Source organism: Symphalangus syndactylus, chromosome 8 (assembly GCF_028878055.3).
Source record: "Symphalangus syndactylus isolate Jambi chromosome 8, NHGRI_mSymSyn1-v2.1_pri, whole genome shotgun sequence".
In the NCBI taxonomy this organism is placed as follows: Eukaryota; Metazoa; Chordata; class Mammalia; order Primates; family Hylobatidae; genus Symphalangus; species Symphalangus syndactylus.
The window spans coordinates 72,487,279-72,509,279 of NC_072430.2; the positions used below are offsets into that span (position 1 = coordinate 72,487,279).

At 47.5% G+C, this 22,001-nt stretch overlaps 1 protein-coding gene and 1 pseudogene across 1 annotated transcript in view; one reads left to right on the top strand and one right to left on the bottom strand.

Moving 5' to 3' along the window:
* ZNF219 (zinc finger protein 219) overlaps positions 1–22,001 on the bottom strand; it is an 85,738-nt gene that overhangs the window by 44,591 nt on the left and 19,146 nt on the right. The gene's annotated exons all lie outside the window — the stretch shown is intronic.
* On the top strand, positions 8,281–20,638 carry LOC129488767 (SWI/SNF-related matrix-associated actin-dependent regulator of chromatin subfamily E member 1-like; annotated as a pseudogene).

Consider the following 22,001-nt stretch of genomic DNA (forward strand, 5'->3'; position numbering starts at 1 on the left):
ACCCACCTTGACCTCCCAAAGTGCTAGGATTACAAGCATGAGCTACCACACCCGCCTCCAAAACAGAACTTTACATTCCCATCCTAAAATAAATAAATAAATAATAAATAAATAAATAAATAAATAAATAAATAAATAAAATAAAATAAAAATAAAAATTCTACTTTATTAGGTCCGGTCTCAATAAATGACACCACCATTCATTACAGTTGCTGTGGCCAAAACCTAGGACTCATGCTTGGTTACTTTATTTTCCTCCCTTTCCTGTCCTCTTTATGTCCAAAATATATCCCTAGCCCAACAACTCTTATACCTCAAATGTTCTTGCCCGCATCATCACTGTGTCTTGTCTGGTTTATTTTAATAACCTCCTAATATTTTTCTTTCTTCCAGTTTTGTTTCCACTAAAGGTCAGGGTTAATAGTTACAAAAAACAGACATTAACTGGCTAATTTAAGCAGAAAAAGAAATAAGGCTGTGTGTGGTGGCTCACACCTGTAATCCCAACACTTAGGGAGGCCAAGGCAGGAGGATCACTTGAGTCTAGGAGTATTTCAAGACCAGCCTAGGCAACATAGTCAGACCCCCATCTCTACAAAAAATTTTTAAAAACTTAGGCATGGTGATGTGTGCCTGTAGTCCCAGCTACTTGGGAGGCTGAGGTGGGAGGATCTTTTGAGCCCAGAGGGGTGAAGCTACAGGTGAGTCATAATCGTGCCACTGCACTCCAGCCTGGGCAACAGAGCAAGACTCTGTCTAAAAAAAAAAAAAAAAAAAAAAAGAGAAAGTTTGCAGGAATACTGCCAAGGAATTTGGAGACAAACTGTGTATGGCATTGGTAAAGTATATAGTGGGATGCAGCAGATAAAATAATTGAGTATTATGCAGTTCTTAGAAGCAACATACTGGAGCTCCTTAACACAGCCTCCATAGATACCATCCACAGTGGTCTAGGATGTTGCCACTAGTTTTACTGTGAAGCCAAAGGCAACAACTGTTCCAAAGCAAACCTGCAGAAAGGGGGAAGCAGAATTTTAAGAAGCCTTTCTTCACTCTCACTGCTACCCTCTGCCCAGACCACAGTCTCCCCTACCTTCCCCTGCTCTTCCCACTCCCATCTTCTCCCACTCCTTCTCACACACTTTTAGTGCAAGACAGTCTCTAGTTTTCCCTGGGGTTTCTTACAGAGGTAGTGGTAATGATGGTTAATTCCTGGAGTCTATGTTTACCTCTTACTTTATATTTACTGCAGGACTGATTTCAGAAGAAGGAGCCAGCAACCTGAGTTCACTTGCCATCTTAGCAGTCGCAGGTGTGTTCTGATTCTTCACAAGTTCCTGCAGTTACTGGAGGATGCGTTGTTACTGAAAGGAGGGGTTGGCCTAGAGATATTTTTAAACCCCAAATTGCACAACTTATAGAAAGCTGATTTACTGCCACCAGTGCAATAATTACAACCCTGGGAAGGGAGCTAGAATGCGTCATGGATTAAGAGTCATCTTAATTAACTCAACAAATACAGTAACTTGGCTAGTTATTGTAAGTCCCTCATGTCGCTAGAAATAAAAATGGGGGAAAAAGCTGTCTCTGCCCTCTAGTGGAGAAGGAGAGGAATTATCTTATACTTATTGGAAATTTAGATAATTCCTTTAATAGAAGTATGCACAAAGTTGTTAGGAGTATGGATGCTTAGCAAAAGGATGCCTTCACAGGAAGGTAGCATTTCAGCAGCAAACTTGAAGAATGTGTAGAAATTTTCAAAGGAAAATGTTACAGGCAAAGAGTACAATATGATGCAAAGAAAAAAGGCTTGAGGAAATACAGTGTATTTTGGGAAATAATACAAATAGATCAGTGTTTCTGGAGCATAAACTCTGAGAAAGGTACCAAGAGACGAGATGAATGAGAAGGCAGCCCTCAGGAATTTAGGCTGTATCTTATATGTCAATGTTATCAACTTTAGAGAAAATTTTAAGAACAGATTAATTTTAATTTTAAAAATTAATAACAAAGATAAACCACAATTAAAAATAAAAGCTCCCTGTAATCCTAGCACTTTGGGAGGCTGAGGCGGGTGGATCACGAGGTCAGGAGATCGAGACCATCCTGGCTAACACGGTGAAACCTCGTCTCTACTAAAACTACAAAAAAATTAGCCGGGCATGGTGGCAGGTGCCTGTAGTCCCAGCTACTCGGGAGGCTAGGCAGGAGAATGGTGTGAACCCGGGAGGCGGAGCTTGCAGTGAGCTGAGATTATGCCATTGCACTCCAGCCTGGGCAACAGAGCGAGACTCCATCTCAATAAATAAATAAATAAATAAATAAATAAATAAATAAATAAATAAATAATTAAATGCTAAAACATATTCATTTCATATCTGTGGAGGGGCTAATATTGTTTGTATCTATTACTAGGGTATAATGATTAATTATATGTGTCAACTGGGCCTGGGGGTGCCCAGATTAAACATTATTTGTGGGTGTGTCTGTGAGAGTGTTTCAAGATTATCCTTTGAATCAGCAGACCAGTAAGGTAGATTGCTCTCCTCAATGTGAGTGGGCACCATCCAATTTGTTGAGGGCCTAAATAGAACAAAAGGCAAAGGAAGGAGGAATTCACCCCTTTTGCTACCTGCCTGCCTGAGTTAGTTGGGACATCTCATCTCATCTTCTGCTGTCTGACTGGGATTTACACTTCTAGCCCTCCTGGTTTTCAAGCCTTCAGATTCAGACTGAATTATACTGCCGGGTTTACTGAGTCTCTAGCTTCCAGATAGCAGATTGTGAGACTTCATAATCATGTGATTCAATTCCTAATAATAAATCTCTCTCTCTCTCCTGCCCCCACCCAGCCCCCTTGCTCTCTCTCTATATATATAGTTATAACCCAAATACTGATGTTTTGGTCAATGACAGACCTCACATACAGGCCCAGGCACGGCGGCTCGTGCCTGTAATAGCACTTTGGGAGGCTGAAGTAGTCAGATCATCTGAGGTCAGGAGTTCGAGACCAGCCTGAACAACATGCAAAACCCTGTCTCTACTAAAAATACAAAAATTAGCCAGGCGTGGTGGTGCACACCTGTAATCCCAGCTACTCAGGAGGCTGAGGCAGGAGAATCGCTTGAACCCAGGAAGCGGAGATTGCAGTGAACAGAGATCGTGCTGCTCCAGCCTGGGAGCCTGGGTGACAGAATGAGACTCCATCTCAAAAAAAAAAAAAAAAAAGATATCACACAACAATGTTTTTATTAGAATGTATCTCTGTTGTTAAGCAATGCGTGACTATATATGTGTATATATGTGTGTGTGTATATATTGATATATAGATATAAATAGTTATATATATGTATGTATATACTGGTTCTGTTTCTTTGGAGAACTCTAATACACAACAGTGTCTTTATACAGCTCAGTGACATGTAGACAGCCGCATTCATTTCTTACTCTAGGTAACATGTGTATGTTTTTTCTCTCAAAGAGTTCTAGGTATTAGTAAGAAATAGACCCAGAATTTATGCTTTATCAGATACTTAGCATTTCACATGAATCTCAGTTCATAAACTAAAGTTTGCAAGAAGTATTTTTAAATTTTTTTCATTGCCAAATAAAGCACCCATTTAGAAAAAAAATGCATAAAACATAAATGTTTACCTTAGTGAACACCCTTGCATGCAATGAGTACCCAGTTCCAGAAATGGAACATTCTCAGCATCCCAGTAGCTCCCCTTGTGCCCTTTACCAGTTGGAGTCACCTGCTTCTCCCCAAAAGTAGTCATTTCCTTGAGTTTTATGGTAATTCTTTACTTTTCGAATCCTTTTTCCACCTAATCTAAGAACTTTGTATAATTGGAATCATATGTATCTTTTAGCGTCTGGCTTTGTTCACATAACACACTTAATGCTGTGGTTAGCTATAATTTGTTCACTTTCATTGCTGTATGGTATTCTAATGAATGAATGTCACATAATTAATTATCCATCCTGTTGTAAATAGACATTTAGTCTGTTTCCATTGTTTGGTTATAATAAATAGAGTTGGCTGGGCGCCGTGGCTCACAGCTGTAATCCCAGCACTCTGGGAGGCCGAGGCGGGCGGATCGTGAGTTCAAGACATCGAGACCATCCTGGCCAACATGGTGAAACCCCCGTCTCTAGTAAAAAAAATATAAAACTTAGCTGGGCGTGGTGTCAAGTGCCTATAGTCCCAGCTACCCGGGAGGTTGAGGCAGGAGAATCGCTTGAATCTGGGAGGCAGAGGTTGCAGTGAGCTGAGATCGTGCCACTGCACTCCAGCCTGGGCAACAAGAGCGAAACTCTGCCTCAAAAAATAAAAAATAAAATAAAATAAAATGGCTTATCTGAACATTCTTCTACATGTCCCCTTATGTACATGGTCACATATAGCTGTTGGGTGAATATCACAAGCAAAGCTGTTAGATCATAATATATGCCTATTTTCTTTCTTTCTTTTTTTTTTTTTGAAACGGAGTCTCGCTCTGTCACCCAGGCTGGAGTGCAGTGGCGCGATCTCGGCTCACTGCAATCTCCGCCTTCCGGGTTCACCCCATTCTCCTGCCTCAGCCTCCCGAGTAGCTGGGACTACAGGCGCCCACCACCATGCCTGGCTAATTTTTTTGTATTTTTAGTAGAGACGGGGTTTCACCGTGTTAGCCAGGATGGTCTCGATCTCCTAACCTCATGATCCGCCCACCTCAGCCTCCCAAAGTGCTGGGATTACAGGCGTGAGCCACCACGCCTGGCCAATATATGCCTATTTTCAACTAAAGCAGCTAATGCCAAGCTGCTCCAAAGTGCTTATACAAACTTACACGATACAGGTTTGAAACTTCCAGTTGATTCAAATCCTTGCTATTGCTACTCAGGTGAATGATATATAGTTGGATCCTATTGGTGAGTGGGTAGTATAATTCAGTCTGAGTCTGAATATATAGTTGGATCCTACTGGTGGGTGTGTGAGTTATGAGCGTTTTCTTGATTACTAATAAATGAGATATCTTTTTATGGATTTAATGACAATTTGAATTCTTTGTGAAGTGCCTGTTCCTCTAGTCTATTTTTTTCACTAGGTTATTTATCTTTTTCTGTTTGGTTCATATATTCTGGATGCTTATCATTTCTTGGTTATATGTGTGCAAATGTTTTCTCCCACCCTTTGGCTTGTCTTTCTTTGCTTTTAAAATGTCTTTTAATAAATTGAGGTTTAAATGTTGATACAGTCAAATTTAGTCATTGCCTTATGATTTGTAATATTTATGAACTGTTTTAGAAATGTTTTCCTGTCTCAAAGACATGAAGTTATTTTTGTATATTATTTTCTGATAGTTGTATTGTTTGCCTTTCTCACTTAGATCTACTGTGAACCTATATTTACATTTTGTATACATTTTGAAGAGATTTTTGTGTTGGGTGTGTTGTGTGAATTTCTGGTTTTATTGGTCTCTTTATCCATCCTTGCACCAAAACCACATTGTTTTAATTACTGCAGCTTTATCATAAATCCAAGCCAGTAGACTATGTTCTCCCACCTTATTTTTCAAAGCATTTAGGTTATTGTTTGCATTTGCATTTCTATATGAATTGTAAACTCAGATTGTAAGGTTCCATAAAAAAAACTATTGTGATTTTAATTGGGATTGCACTAAATCTGTATATACTTTATCAGTTTGGAGAGAATTGATATCTTTTTATAAGAATTTAGTTTTCCAATTCTTGAACATTGTATATTTCTCTACACATAAGATCTTCTTGCCGGGTGCAGTGGCTCACCCCTGTAATCCCAGCACTTTGGGAGGCTGAGGCGGGTGGATCACGAGGTCAGGAGATCGAGACCATCCTGGCTAACACGGTGAAATCACGTCTCTACTAAAAATACAAAACATTAGCCGGGCGTGGTGGTGGGCACCTGTAGTCCCAGCTACTCGGGAGGCTGAGGCAGGAGAATGACGCGAACCCGGGAGGCGGAGCTTGCAGTGAGCCTAGATCACGCCACTGCACTGCAGCCTGGGCGACAGAGAGAGACTCCCTCTCAAAAAAAAAAAAAAGATCGTCTTTACTTTCTCTCAATAATGTTTTATATTTTAAAAATAAGAGGTCTCACCCATATTTCATAATTTATCAGTATTTGATACATTTATTCTATTATAATATCTTTTTTAGATATTTTATAACTGTTTATTGCTGCTATATAGAGGTACAACTGATTTTTGCATATTGACCATGGGTCCAGAAACCCTGCTTAACTCTTAAATTTATTTAGTCTAAATCTAAGCCAGGCACAGTGGCTCATGGCTATAATACCAGGACTTTGGGAGGCTGAGGAAGGTGGATCGTTTGAGCCCAGGAATTTGAGACCAGCCTGGGCAACATAGCAAGACCCTGTCTCTACAAAAAAATTTAAAAAAAAAATTAGCCTGTAGCCCCAGCCTGTAGTCCCAGCTACCCCAGAGGCTGAGGTGGGAGGATTGCTTGAGCCTGGGAGGCAGAGATTGTAGTGAGCTAAGGTTGTGCCACTGCACTCCAGCCTGAGCAACAGAACCACACCCTGTCTCAAAAAAATGAAGTAAAATAAAGACAAAAAAAAACCTGTATATTTTCAATTGGCCCATTTATTTATTTTTAATTTGTTGATGTATCAAACAAATTTATGGTTGGTGCAAAAGTACTAGCGGTTTTTGCCATTAAAAGTAATAACAAAAACTGCAATGGCTTTTGCATCAGCCTAATAAACTCTGCTGTGCAAAAAGAACAGAACATAATATGCGTTGCAATGAACTTTATAGTTCAATTGAATGAAGGCAACATGCCATATATGAAAAAATTAATTGAACTACAATTATTAAATATTTTAAAAAGCTTACTGTGATGTATTTTATTTAACAATGTAGAAAGCTTACAACCATCAGGCAGGGCGCGGTGACTCATGCCTGTAATCCCAGCACTTTGGGAGGCTGAGGCCGGTGGATCACGAGGTCAGGAGATCGAGACAGTCCTGGGCAACAAGGTGAAACCCCATCTCTACTAAAAATACAAAATTAGCCGGGTGTGGTGGTGGGCGCCTATAGTCCCAGCTACTCAGGAGGCTGAGGCAGGAGAATGGCATAAACCCGGGAGGCAGAGATTGCAGTGAGCCGAGATATACATACTTCTGACTTCTGGGTGAAATTCAGAGAGCTATCCTAGGTGTCAGATAGCCAAAGAGAATTTTAAGTACAATAAAGCCGTAAAAGCAATTTGGCGATATGTGAATAAATTCAATATAAACCTCTCTTTTATCACCCACAAAAATCTTTGATAGATTCTCAACATGAATGCTTTGTGTAAGAGGTATGTGTGTGTAGCAAAGAAGGTATTAGATTTCCTGTTAGATCTGCACAGTGCTGAATGAAGACATGATAGGCAAAAACAGAAACCAACAGATAGCCAGACCACATGGTAAGTCTCCAAATTAGCGAAAATCTTATAATCGAATTTACCCACGGGAAGCTTTAACTTCTGGCCAAGATGGAGTTGTGGGGATCAAATTTACCCCCCTACTTAAAACCACATCAAAAATTAAAAAGAAAATAACTTAAAAATACATAAAACAGCCGGGCGCGGTGGCTCACGCTTGTAATCCTAGCACTTTGGGAGGCCGAGGCGGGCGGATCACGAGGTCAGGAGATCGAGACCATCCTGGCTAACACGGTGAAACCCCGTCTCTACTAAAAATACAAAAAAATTAGCCGGGCGTGGTGGCGGGCGCCTGTAGTCCCAGCTACTCGGAGAGGCTGAGGCAGGAGAATGGCGTGAACCCGGAAGGCGGAGCTTGCAGTGAGCCGAGATTGTGCCACAGCACTCCAGCCTGGGCGACAGAGCGAGACTCCGTCTCAAAAAAAAAAAATACATAAAACAGTAAAGACATCAGACATGAAGCAATGAAAAACAATGACCCCAAGAGGTGGGAAACAAATGAGGTGAACACAACAGTTGCCCCAGCTTACTGCCTTTGGAGAGTTTCCAGACCACAGGGCAGAGAGGGTGGACTGAGAAGGATCCTGGAGGACACTCTGACTTGAGAAGGAACTGGGACTTTAGAAAGACCTATGGGCCAATGTTCCTATGACAGAGTACTAGACAGAGAAATTTCCATAGACGGAGAACCCCAGAGGGCCGTCTCTCAAGTATTCATAAGAGTAGTGATGAGAGGACAAAGGGAAGCGAAGCCAGAGCTGCGGGCGCTTTTTCTGCCTGCAGGGTCTCAGATTCATTCTCAGGAACTGAGAATTTAATCTTCTAAAATGTCAAAAAGACCATCTTATGCCCCACCTCCCACCCCAGCTCCTGCAACACAAAGGCCCAGCACATCAGGGTTTGTGGGATACAATTCATACAGTCATCTCACCTACAACAACTACAGGCTGGGAGGGAACCCAGGCACCAACAGCCGGGTCATGGCATCCTCTGGCATTATGATTCCAAAACCATCAGAAAGCTGCTGATGCCCTACATGAGGTACAGCCGAAAGGTCTGGGACCAAGTCAAGGCTTCCAACCCTGACCTAAAGTTGTGGGAGATTGGCAAGATTATTGGTGGCATGTGGCAAGATCTCACTGATGAAGAAAAACAAGAATATTTAAACGAATACAAAGGAGAAAAGATAGAGTACAATGAATCTATGAAGTCCTATCATAATTCCCCCGTGTACCTTGCTTACATAAATGCAAAAAGTTGTGCAGGCCCAGGCGTGGTGGCTCACACCTGTAATCTCAGCACTTTGGGAGGCCGAGGCGGGCGGATCATGAGGTCAGGAGATGGAGACCATCCTGGCTAACACGGTGAAACCCTGTCTCTACTAAAAATAGAAAAAATTAGCCAGGCGTGGTGGCAGGCTCCAGTAGTCCCACCTACTCGGGAGGCTGAGGCAGGAGAATGGCGTGAACCCGGGAGGTGGAGCTTGCAGTGAGCCAAGATCACGCCACTGCACTCCATCCTGGGTGACAGAGCGAGACTCCGTCTCAAAAAAAAAAAAAAAAAAAAAAGAGTTGTGCAGAAGCTGCTTTAGAGAAAGAAAGTCGACAGAGACAGTCTTGCATAGAGAAAGGAGAACCTTACATGAGCATTCAGCGTGATGAAGATCCAGGTGATCGTGATGATGGCGTTTCAATGAAGCATACAGCCACTGCCTGTTTCCAGAGAAACCACAGCCTCATCAGTGAAATCCTTAGTGACAGTGTGGTGCCAGACGTTCAGTCAGTTGTCACAACAGCTGGAATGCAGGTCCTCAAACGACAGGTCCAGTCCTTAATGGTTCATCCGCAAAAACTAGAAGCTGAACTTCTTCAAATAGAGGAACGATACCAGAAGAGGAGGAAATTCCTGGAAAGCACAGATTCATTTAGCAATAACTTAAAAGGTTGTGTAGTCTGAAGGTAGAAGTGGAAATGGAGAAAATTGCAGCTGAGATTGCACGGGCAGAGGAACAGGCCCACAAAAGGCAGGAGGAAAGGGAGAGGGAGGTGGCAGACCAAGCTAAGCGCAGTCAGAGCAGCACCGTTCCTGAGGAAGAGCACGCGGCCAATTAAGGTGAGGAGAAGAAAGACGACGAGAACAGTCCAATGGCGACAGAGGAGACACACCTTGAAGAAATGACAGAGAGCCAACAGAACAGTGAAGGAGGCACATCTACTCCTTAAGACAAAGAGAGTGGGCAGGAGGGGATCGACAGTATGGCAGAGGAAGGAACCAGTGATAGTAACACTGGCTCAGAAAGCAACAGCGCAACAGTGGAGGAGTCACCAACAGATCCCACACCAGAGATGAGAAAAAAGGAGAAATGTTGCCTTGTTTTATGTGTTCTAAATACTTTTTTAAATGAAAAAATTTTTGTTTTAAAAAAAAAGAGTAGTGATGAGTACATCATATGGAGAAACTTCCCAAGGACAGGGAAGGAACAACCTGAAAATACTGGAGGGAACACTGCCCAGTGCTTACAGAGGGCCAATTCCAGTGCCAGTTCTACCAGCTGAACAGGAAAAGCTCATAGCTCATGGGGCTTTGGGTATTCCGGAAGTTTTTTCCTCAGTATTGGAGAATAATTAGCCCTAGATTGACCCTGCTGTGGACCTGCCTAACAAATCACGAAAGCAAGACCAAGAGGCTCAGACTGTTGCCAAATAACTTTAACTGCATCCCAGAACCAAAGATCCTTATAAGACTATAAAAATATCCACCACCCGCCCTTCCTCCCTTCCTCCCTTCCTCCCTTTCTTTCTTTCTTTCTTTCTTTCTTTCTTTCTTTCTTTCTTTCTTTCTTTCTTTCTTTCTTTCTTTCTTTCTTTCTTTCTTTCTTTCTTTCTTTCTTTCTTTCTTTCTTTCCTTCTTTCCCTCTCTGGCCCAGGCTACAATCTACTCGGCTTGCTGCTGCCCGCGCCGCGGCCTGCCTGGGACTGCCGGCGCGCGCCACCGCTGCCTGCCTTTTCTCCTTTGGATGCAGGCACACGTTCGCCATCTTGGCCACGCTGGTCGCCAGCTCCTGACGCCGAGTGCTCTGCCCGCCTCAGCCTCCCGAGGTACTGGGACTACAGACGGAGTCTCGCTCACCCAGTGCTCGGTGTTGCCCGGGCTGGAGTGCGGTGGCGTGGTCTGGCCTCGCGGCAGCCTCTACCCCCCGGCCACCTGCCTTGGCCTGCCAGGGTGCTGGGATTGCAGCCCCTACCCGGCCGCCGCCCCATCTGGAAGGTGGGGAGCGCCTCTGCCCGGCCGCCCCGTCTGGGAAGTGAGGAGCGCCTCTGCCCGGCCGCCCCGTCTGGGAAGTGAGGAGCGCCTCTGCCCGGCCACCCACCGTCTGGAAAGTGAGGAGCACCTCTGCCCGGCCACCGACCGTCTGGGAAGTGAGGAGCGCCTCTGCCCGGCCACCCACCGTCTGGGAAGTGAGGAGCGCCTCTGCCCGGCCACCCACCGTCTGGGAAGTGAGGAGCGCCTCTGCCCGGCCACCCACCGTCTGGGAAGTGAGGAGCGCCTCTGCCCGGCCACCCACCGTCTGGGAAGTGAGGAGCGCCTCTGCCCGACCACCCACCGTCTGGGAAGTGAGGAGCGCCTCTGCCCAGCCTCCCATCGTCTGGGAGGTGAGGAGCGCCTCTGCCCGGCCGCCCCGTCCGGGAGGAAGTGAGGAGCGCCTCTGCCCGGCCGCCCCGTCCGGGAAGAAGTGAGGAGCGCCTCTGCCCGGCCGCCCCGTCCGGGAAGAAGTGAGGAGCGCCTCTGCCCGGCCGCCCCGTCTGGGAAGTGAGGAGCGCCTCTGCCCAGCCGCCCCATCCGGGAAGAAGTGAGGAGCGCCTCTGCCCGGCCGCCCCATCCAGGAAGAAGTGAGGAGCGCCTCTGCCCGGCCACCCATCGTCTGGGAAGTGAGGAGCGCCTCTGCCCAGCCACCCACCGTCTGGGAAGTGAGGAGCGCCTCTGCCCGGCCGCCCCGTCTGGGAAGTGAGGAGTGCCTCTGCCCGGCCGCCCCGTCTGGGAAGTGAGCAGCGCCTCTGCCCGGCCACTCCGTCCGGGAAGAAGTGAGGAGCGCCTCTGCCCGGCCGCCCCGTCCGGGAAGAAGTGAGGAGCGCCTCTGCCCGGCCGCCCCGTCCGGGAAGAAATGAGGAGCGCCTCTGCCCGGCCGCCCCGTCCGGGAAGAAGTGAGGAGCGCCTCTGCCCGGCCGCCCCGTCTGGGAAGTGAGGAGCGCCTCTGCCCGGCCGCCCCGTCCGGGAAGAAATGAGGAGTGCCTCTGCCCGGCCGCCCCATCCGGGAAGAAGTGAGGAGCGCCTCTGCCCGGCCGCCCCGTCCGGGAAGAAATGAGGAGCGCCTCTGCCCGGCCGCCCCGTCCGGGAAGAAGTGAGGAGCGCCTCTGCCCGGCCGCCCCGTCCGGGAAGAAATGAGGAGCGCCTCTGCCCGGCCGCCCCATCCGGGAAGAAGTGAGGAGCGCCTCTGCCCGGCCGCCCCATCCGGGAAGAAGTGAGGAGCGCCTCTGCCCGGCCACCCATCGTCTGGGAAGTGAGGAGCGCCTCTGCCCAGCCACCCACCGTCTGGGAAGTGAGGAGCGCCTCTGCCCGGCCGCCCCGTCCGGGAATAAATGAGGAGCGCCTCTGCCCGGCAGCCCCCGTCCGTGAAGAAGTGAGGAGCGCCTCTGCCCGGCCGCCCCATCCGGGAAGAAGTGAGGAGCGCCTCTGCCCGGCCGCCCCATCCGGGAAGAAGTGAGGAGCGCCTCTGCCCGGCCACCCCATCCGGGAAGAAGTGAGGAGCGCCTCTGCCTGGCCACCCATCGTCTGGGAAGTGAGGAGCGCCTCTGCCCGGCCGCCCCGTCTGGGAAGTGAGGAGCGCCTCTGCCCGGCCACCCACTGTCTGGGAAGTGAGGAGCGCCTCTGCCCGGTCACCCACCGTCTGGGAAGTGAGGAGCGCCTCTGCCCGGCCACCCACCGTCTGGGAAGTGAGGAGCGCCTCTGCCTGGCCACCCACCGTCTGGGAAGTGAGGAGCGCCTCTGCCTGGCCACCCACCGTCTGGGAAGTGAGGAGCGCCTCTGCCCGGCTACCCACCGTCTGGGAAGTGAGGAGCGCCTCTGCCCGGACACCCACCGTCTGGGAAGTGAGGAGCGCCTCTGCCCGGCCACCCACCGTCTGGGAAGTGAGGAGCGCCTCTGCCCGGCCGCCCCGTCTGGGAAGTGAGGAGCGCCTCTGCCCGGCCACCCATCGTCTGGGAAGTGAAGAGCGCCTCTGCCCGGCCACCCATCGTCTGGGAAGTGAAGAGCGCCTCTGCCTGGCCACCCATCGTCTGGGAAGTGAGGAGCGCCTCTGCCCAGCCACCCATCGTCGGGGAAGTGAGGAGCGCCTCTGCCCGGCCTCCCATCGTCTGGGAGGTGAGGAGCGCCTCTGCCCGGCCGCCCCGTCCGGGAGGAAGTGAGGAGCGCCTCTGCCCGGCTGCCCCGTCCGGGAAGAAGTGAGGAGCGCCTCTGCCCGGCCGCCCCGTCCGGGAAGAAGTGAGGAGCGCCTCTGCCCGGCCACCCCGTCCGGGAAGAAATGAGGAGCGCCTCTGCCCGGGCGCCCCATCCAGGAAGAAGTGAGGAGCGCCTCTGCCCAGCCGCCCCATCCGGGAAGAAGTGAGGAGCGCCTCTGCCCGGCCACCCATCGTCTGGGAAGTGAGGAGCGCCTCTGCCCGGCCACCCACCGTCTGGGAAGTGAGGAGCGCCTCTGCCCGGCCGCCCCGTCCGGGAAGAAGTGAGGAGCGCCTCTGCCCGGCCGCCCCGTCCGGGAAGAAGTGAGGAGCGCCTCTGCCCAGCCGCCCCGTCGGGAAGAAGTGAGGAGCGCCTCTGCCCAGCCGCCCCGTCTGGGAGGTGAGGAGCGCCTCTGCCCGGCCACCCATCGTCTGGGAGGTGAGGAGCGCCTCTGCCCGGCCACCCATCGTCTGGGAGGTGAGGAGCGCCTCTGCCCGGCCACCCATCGTCTGGAAAGTGAGGAGCGCCTCTGCCCGGCTGCCCCATCTGGGAAGTGAGGAGTGCCTCTGCCCGGCCACCCATCGTCTGGGAGGTGAGGAGCGCCTCTGCCCGGCCGCCCATCGTCTGGGAAGTGAGGAGCGCCTCTGCCCGGCCGCCCCGTCCGGGAGGAAGTGAGGAGCGTCTCTGCCCAGCTGCCCCGTCCGGGAAGAAGTGAGGAGCCCCTCTGCCCGGCCGCCCCGTGTCTGGGTAGAAGTGAGGAGCTCCTCTGCCTGGCCGCTCCGTCTGGGAGGTCTACCACGGAGGCCAGAAGCAATGTGGGGGCTGGACGTGGTGGCTCACGCCTGTGGTCCCGGCACTCTGGGGGGCGAGGCGGGTTGATCACTTCGGGCTAGGAGTTCGAGACCAGTCTGGCCAACTTGGCGAAACATGAAGAATACAACAGACAAACCAACCAACCAACTCAAGGACAACAAAACAGGTCTACCCTGGAGTCATACTCTAATTTTTTCTATTTTCCTCCCTTTCTGATCCTTTATCCCACTTTCTTTTTCTTCCTCTTCCTTCTCCCTCTTCTTTGTCCAATAGAGGATTGAGTTATTATCACTGATCCATATAAAGTCCCTCTCTCTTTTATTTTAACTCCCACCCCCATTTCTATTCCCTGACTTCCCATGTGCAACCTTCCTAATATGTTTGATACGCATCTTTTTGTTTGTATGTATTTTTAGAAAATGTTTATTGTTTTTGTATGCAAAAAAAATTAATAAAAAAAAAATATCCACCACCCAACAAGATAAAATTCACAATCTCTAGTATCTGAAAAAAGATTATTTAGATTTGTAAAGAGGCAGGAAAACATGACCCATGAAAAGAAAAATAGTCAACCAACTGAAACTGACCCAGACATGACATAGATGTTAGAGTTAGTACAGAAGCACATTAAAAAAGTTATTATAATTGTATTCCATATGTACGAAAAATAAGTAAAGACAAGAAGATATAAAAAGAGACTGAAAACAAACTTCTGTAGATGAAACCTACAATGTCTGATATGAAAACATACACTGGATGAGATTAACAGCAGATTAGAAAGACTCGAACAACAATACCAACCAACTTGACCAAATTGGCAGTTACAGATAGAACACTCCACTCAACAAAACAGAATATATATTCCTTTCAAGTGGACATAGAACATTCACCAAGATAGGCCCTATTCTGGGCCTTAAAGTAAGTCTCAATAAATTCAGAAGTATCAAGTCATACAAAATGTATTCTCTGACCATATTCTTTTAAATTAGAAATCAATAACAGAAAGATACCTAGAAAATTCTCAAATATTTGGGAACCACATATTATGCCTCTAACTTTGCTATAATCTTGAAGGGCAGGAAGGTCCTCAGCTCTAACGTACAACACAAATGTACATTGGGTAACTGGCATAGAAGAAAGAAAAACCTGGTTTTCCAGTGTCGAGGAAATACAGATAATCACGTAAGACTTAAGTTTAGAGTGAAGGTGGAGTAGTGTTTTGGGGCGAATGAGCAGCATATTTGCAGGGATCCGTGTGGATCTAGTCCCCTCATTCCCTGTTTCCCAGCCACTTGTTTCCTAATGGGTAGACGCTCAGAGATGCTAGTAACTTTTCAAACACTTTAATGGGCCTTCATGGGGCTAATTAGTCCTACTTCCTCACCTGCCTTTTAAACTTTAATCAGTGAACACATCCTCCTCCCCAGTGGTGAGCTGCTGGGCTGCCAGGGGAAAAGATGGCTCTGGGGTGGCTCCTGGCAGCACAAGATCAGCTGTGCCTCACACCTCTGACGACATGAGAGACTAAAGTCAGTGGCAGGCTCTAATCCCCAGACTGAGCCTATGAATACAGTGAGTCTGGCTTTGTCTTTGCTGTGTTTCTATGGAAGAGTTGTGTTCTGACCCCCACAGCAACAGCTCTGACATCAAGCCAGGCGCTTTGCTGGAATTACATGGTTCACTGAAGGACATCTGAAGCAACTTTGAAGGAGAGAATGCTCTGGTGTTAGATTATCACCAGGTAGTAACCCAGATTTCTGGAAACTGTTAACCACAGATAGGTCTTCTGGAGGGAAGAGCATGTCCAGGATGACCATCCTACTCACAGGCTGATTTCCCAGGACAAGGACAAGTCCAGCAAGCTAGGAAGAGATATGCATAAACATGTGGCTCAGGAAGATCTGTCTGCTCCTGCAAGTACCCCATGGTTTAGTGTTTCTCAGAGTGAGGTTCAGAGACCTCCTCTCTCAGTCAGAATCACCAGACTTTGGGGCCAAGCTATAGACCTATTGGATCAAATTTTCTGTGGGTTGGGGCCTAGAATCTGCACATATAACAAGCTTCTCCTGTGAACCTTGGGCAAGGCAGCCTACTGTTTAAGAACCATTGTTTGGGATCACTGTTGCTCAAGGAATCTCACTGGCTGCTTTCCTTGGCTGCCTGCCCTTCATATCCACATGTGCTCTCACTGTGCTATCCCAGGGAGGAGGGTATACATAGAGCTTCTTTCCTATGCCTCCCTCATCCACAGACCCCAGGCATTTGCTCTCACAGTTGGAAACCAAACACCTTTTAAGAAGGGTCTCTATGATGAGAGTTGTAGATACACAGTGAGAGACCCGTTTTGAAAGGAGTTTGGTCTCCAGCTGTGAGAGGAATGAAAAATGTTATTCCTTAAATACATAAAATAAGGATATCTTTTGACATCATGACATCTAAAATACAAGACTTCAGTTGTCCAAGCAACTGGATCCCTTTCTTCTTAGCTGTCACCTCAGAATTTTGCTTTTGTCTTCTAAGACAGTGATTCATAAAGTATGATCCAAGGGCAATAGCCATGAATTTGTTTTTTAAAAATAGAAGTTCTTTCTATGGTTTTTTGGAACCAATTATACACCATTCTTTAGATTTTAACTTCTATGTAAATCTAAGAGTTTTTTGCTGGTAATTTTCCACATGATTAATTAAGAAATACTAAAATTTTGTGAGGGTTATGGTTTTTTAAAAAGGCAGTATTTTTCAGATTTTTGAGAAGCCATATGTTTCCTCAAATAAAAGGAGAGGGAGTCCCTCTATGCAAAATAACAGAAATAGGAGCCTCTTTCAATTTTTTTTCTTCCTCATAGGTGGGACATGAAAAAGTCCCTGTGTAACTCACAAGGACCCCTTGGAATAGTTTGAATAACTGCTCTAAAAAGTTTACTGTTTTTTATTTGAGGGGAATGACCAGCAGGTAACAAAAATAATAGCTATAGAAAACTGAGAAAGATCAAGAAGATGAGTTTGAATTAAAATATTACTGACAGATCAAATTAACCCCTCTCCCAAAGTGAGGATGGGGAATTTCTGAGACTGGAAGAGATAGAAAAAAGGACAAAGTGAAACCTGAAGATAAAATTGTACTAGTCAAAAATTCTTTGTAGGGAAATAATACCAGGATAATCCATTAGTAATCAATGATGACCTATTGATAAAGAATTGTAGTTTATATCTGCTGCAGTAGATTTCTCTGGAAGGAATAAAAATTTACCCTTATCACTAGTAAGTAATTGAGTAGGACAGGAGTTGTGGAGACTACAAAGTCCGGGGAGCTGTAGGACAGCAGTCCCCAGTGTTTTTGACACCAGGGACTGGTTTTGTGGAAGACAATTTTTCCATAGACTAGGGTAAAGGGAGGGAAGTGGCGGGATAGTTTCAGGATGAAACTCTTCCACCTCAGATCATCAGGCATTAATTAGATTCTCACAAGGTGCATGCAACCTAGATCCCTTGCATTGCACAGTTCGCAATAGTGTTCCAGCTCCTATGACAATCTAATGCCGCCACTGATCTGACAGAAGGCAGAGCTCAGGCAGTAATGCAGGTGATGTGGAATGGCTGTAAATACAGATGAAGCTTTGCTCACTTACCCACCATTCACCTCCTGCTGTGTAGCCTGGTTCTACAATACCAGTCTGTGGCCCAGGGGTTGGGGAGCCCCTTCTGTAGGACCTTAGCAGAAAATAGCTGCAGGGGCTCCTGGATAGGAACACCATGGCCTTGGGACCTAACCTATTGCAAAAGAGAGAGGAGATTCTAGCAGAGCAGCCAAACTTGAAAAAAACACTTGGATTTACTAAAAAGAGTAAGCAAACAGTATGCTTGCCTCTGACAGAATAGCAACATGAGGAGAGGGTCTTGTGATATTAATTCTGAAATTTGTGGTTTAATACATAGTCTCTCTACTAAGTGCTGATATAGGTATATGCAATTATACATATAAAATAGGTAAAGGTATATCTTCTTAATTGAAAGATGAAATGTTCTACACTACCAAATTTTTAACAAGTCCATTTCAGACAGAAAAATATTAAAATCTTCCAATGACTTCGGACTATAAATTTCTCCCTCAAGTTCTGTTCTGTTTTTGCTTTTTGTATTTAGAGGCTATGTTGTTAGGTGCAAAACATTCATGATTGTATCATTTTGGTATATCATTAATTTAGATAAATAAATAATGTTATTTCTGATTTATTTTTTTAAAAATAGCTTTGAAGTGGGGCTAGCCAAGATGGCTGACTAGAGGCAGCTAGTTGATGTTGCTCCCACTGGGAGAAAAGAAGGAGCAAGTAAATACGGCATCTTCAACTGAAACATCCAAGTACGTGCATTAGGACTCGTCAAGAAAACAACTGGACCCAGGGAGGATGGAGAAAAGCAAGGCAGGACAACTGTCCACCTGGGAGCAACATGGAGCAAGGGGAGCCTCCCCAACCCAGGGAAGTGGTGAGTAAGCGAGTGAGCAATCCTGGGGACTCATGCTTCTCTCAAAGACCTTTGCAAACCTCAGGTCAGGAGATCCCCTTGTGAACTCACTCCGCCAGGGCCTGTGGTGTGACACTCAGAGCTACGTGGAGTCCCAGCAGAGCAGCCACTCAGGCACACATGGAGCCCCAGGAGCTTTAGATATCTGGGCTTCTCAAACAAAAGCAGCTGCAACTCTGGCCAAGAAGGCTAGACCCGGCCGGGTGCGGTGGCTCATGCCTGTAATCCCAGCACTTTGGGAGGCCAAGGCAGGCGGACCACCTGAAGTCAGGAGATCGAGACCAGCCTGGCCAACACGGTGAAACCCCGTCTCTACTAAAAATACAAAAATTAGCCGGGCGTGGTAGCAGGCACCTATAATCCCAGCTACTCGGGAGGCTGAGGCAGGAGAATCGCTTGAAACTGGGAGACAGGTTTCAGTGAGCTGAGATCGTGCCATTGCACTCCAATCTGGGGCACAAGAGTGAGACTTCATCTAAAAAAAAAAAAAAAGAAGAAGGCTAGACCCCTGTACATATCTCTAGGAAAGGGGCTGAATCTAGGGGACTGAGCAGCAATGGTGTGCAGGCCCTACTTTCATGGCACTTCACAGGGTAAGACCCACTGGCTTGGAACTCTAGCCAGCCATGGCAGCAGCATTTCATCTTCCTGAGATGGAGCTCCCAGAGGGATGGCAGGCCACCATATTTGCTGTCTTACGGCCTTAGCTGTTGTTGCCATCTGGCTCTGGGAAGTCCAAGATGAGTAGGGACTGGAGCAGTCCCCTGGCACAGCACAGCAGCTCTACGGAGAGATGGCCAGGCTGCTTTTTCATGCAGGTCCTGGATCCCATTTCTCTTCTCTGGCTGAAACTCCTGACCGAGGTCTACATCCACCCCTTCAGGTGTTTTCCAGCTGGCAGCAATTCCAAACCTCCATGGGACAGAGCTCCCAGAGGGAGGCGTGGGTCACCATCTTTGTTGTTTTGCAGGCTTCACTATTAATACCTTCAGATACTAAAAAAATATGAGGTGACTAGGGACTGGAATGGACCCTGAGCATATTATAGCAGCCCTACAGAAAAGTGGCTGGACTATTTGTTATGTGGGTCCCAATCCCATAACTCCTCACTGGGTGGGTCCTCCTGGCCTGGCTTTCCAGCCACCCCCCACTGGGGCTATCAAGCCAGTAGCAGCTCTGAAACTCCCTGAGACAGAGCTCCCAGTGGGAACAGTGGGTTGCCATCTTTGCTGTCTTGCAGCCTTTATCCTTACTGTCTTCAGGCCCAGGAGAGTCTGTGGGGACCAGAGGCTGGTCAAAACCCCCAGCACAGAGCACCCACCTTGCAGAAAAGTGGCTGGGCTGTTCTCCACCCAGGTCCCAGTCCTCACTTCTCCTCACTGAGCAGGGCCACACGACCTGGGACTCCAGCACAACCAACCTACTCCTGCCTGACCACTTCAATCACAAAGGCAGCCCAGCATTTCTCCAAGGAGGAAATCCCAGAGTCAACCCACAACCCCTCCACTATTGCAGTTGAAGTGGTACAACCCTAACAGCCCTTGGGCTGGGGAAGGAACAAAGGGTCTAGTCACTACACTGGCACCTCCAGCACGCCACAGCCACAATACAGAGAGGAGTCCAGCCCTCTTCCCTGGGAACCCTGGGCCCCCATTCTTCACTAGGCAGGGCCCCCAGCTCATGACTGCAGAACAGTTGCCCCACCCACAGCTGATTATACCCATTGGAAGTGGCTCAGGGTTTTCCCTGGGGAGAGAACCCCAGAGGCATTCAACAGCTCCTCTGCCACGACCACAGCAGCAGTTCTATCCCTGCTGCCTTTGGTTTGGGGAAGAAACAAAGAGCCTGAGGGCTACACCTGAGCTTACAGCACACCACAGTAACCATATGAAGAGGAGACCAGTTTCTCTTCCAAGCGAGCCCTTGACCCCTAATCCCCAAGCGGAGCTCCAAGCTTATGCCAGCAGTTCAGCTGCCCCACCCCACTGGCTGAACATTCCCAGTAACAGTGGCTCCACATCCCTCAGAGGTGAAGCCCTCAGGGGCAAATGAAAGCCCCTCTGCCAGTGCCTCTGCAGTGGAACTGCCCTTGCTACCCTGAGACTAATGAAGGAGCAAAGACCCTAAATACCTTATCCACACCTCCAACAAGCAGCAGTCTACCCAAGAAGAGGAGGCCAGTCCATCTCCCATGGGTCCTACCTACCCCTCACCTTCCCCTACCCCACACACTTATCACCCTCAGCTTGGGCCCACAGCCCCCATTCAGGGCTGACTGCACTGAGTGATTGCTGACCTGTATCTCTCTGGGGTAGGGCCCCCAGGAGATAAGTGAAAGACTTTCAGCCACAACCACTGCTAAAGTTCATTCCTCTGATGCCTCCAAGTTAGGGAGGAAACATAAACCCTAAGAACACCCCAGAGCTGCAGTGGGAAGCCTGGGAGTGTCAAGCCACAATCTACAGGCAGCACTCAAGTGGGAGAGGAGGGCACACTTTCAGAGCACTGAGAGGGAGCATGGCTGCAACTGTGAGGAAATATAGGTGAGCCACAGGACTAAGCGAGAGCCTACCAACTGACCACTACGCCTAAGTGCCACCTACTGGATCACACCCCAAAGCTTCAACACCAAAAATACCTCACTAACCTACCCCTCTGTGAAACCAAAGATAAGCCAGCTACAAATAATGACCCTGCACAAAGCCTCAGACCTGTGAACATATCCAGAAAAGAAGTCAATTTTTGGTACTCAATCTACACCACAGTTAAAGGAATACCCACGTGCAGAGATAAGAAATAACCAACGCAAGAACTCTGGCAGCTCGAATGGTCAGAGTGTCTTATGTCCTCCAAATGATCGCACTAGTTCTCCAACAAGGGTTCTCAACCAGGCTGAGTTGGCTGAAATGACAAGAAACAGAATTCAGAATGTGGATAGGAATGAAGATTATCAAGATTCAGGAGAACAGCAAAACCCAATCCAAGGAAACTAAGAATCACAATAAAACAATATGGGAGCTGACAGACAAAATAGCCAGTATAAAAAAGAACTTAACTGATCTGATAGAGCTGAAAAACACACTAAAAGAATTTCACAATGCAATCACAAGTATTAACAGCAGATCATGCTGAGGAAAGAATCTCAGAACTTGAAGACTGGCTTTCTGAAATAAGACAGTCAGACAAAAATCAAGAAAAAAGGATGAAAAGGAATGAACAAAACGTCCAAGAAATATAGGATTATGCAAACGGGCCAAATGTATGACTCACGGGCACCCCTGAAAGGTGCAGGAAGAAAGCAAACAACTTGGAAAACGTATCTCAGGATATTGTCCATGAAAACTTTTCCAGCCTTGCTAGAGAGGCCAACAGTCCAATTCAGGAAATACAGAGAATCCTTGCAGAGTCTACACAAAAATGCTATCCCCAAGACACATAATTGTCAGATTTTCTAGGGTCCAAATGAAAGAAAGAATGTTAAAGGCAGCTAGAAAGAAAGAACAGGTCTTCTACAAAGGGAACCCCATCAGGCTAACAGCAGACCTCTACAAGCCAGAAGAGATTGGGGACCTATATACAATATCCTTAAAAAAAAAAAATCTTAAACCAAGAATTTCATATCCAGTCAAACTAAGCCTCCTCAGTGAAGGAGAAATAGGATCCTTTTCAGATAAGCAAATGCTAAGGGAGTTTATTAC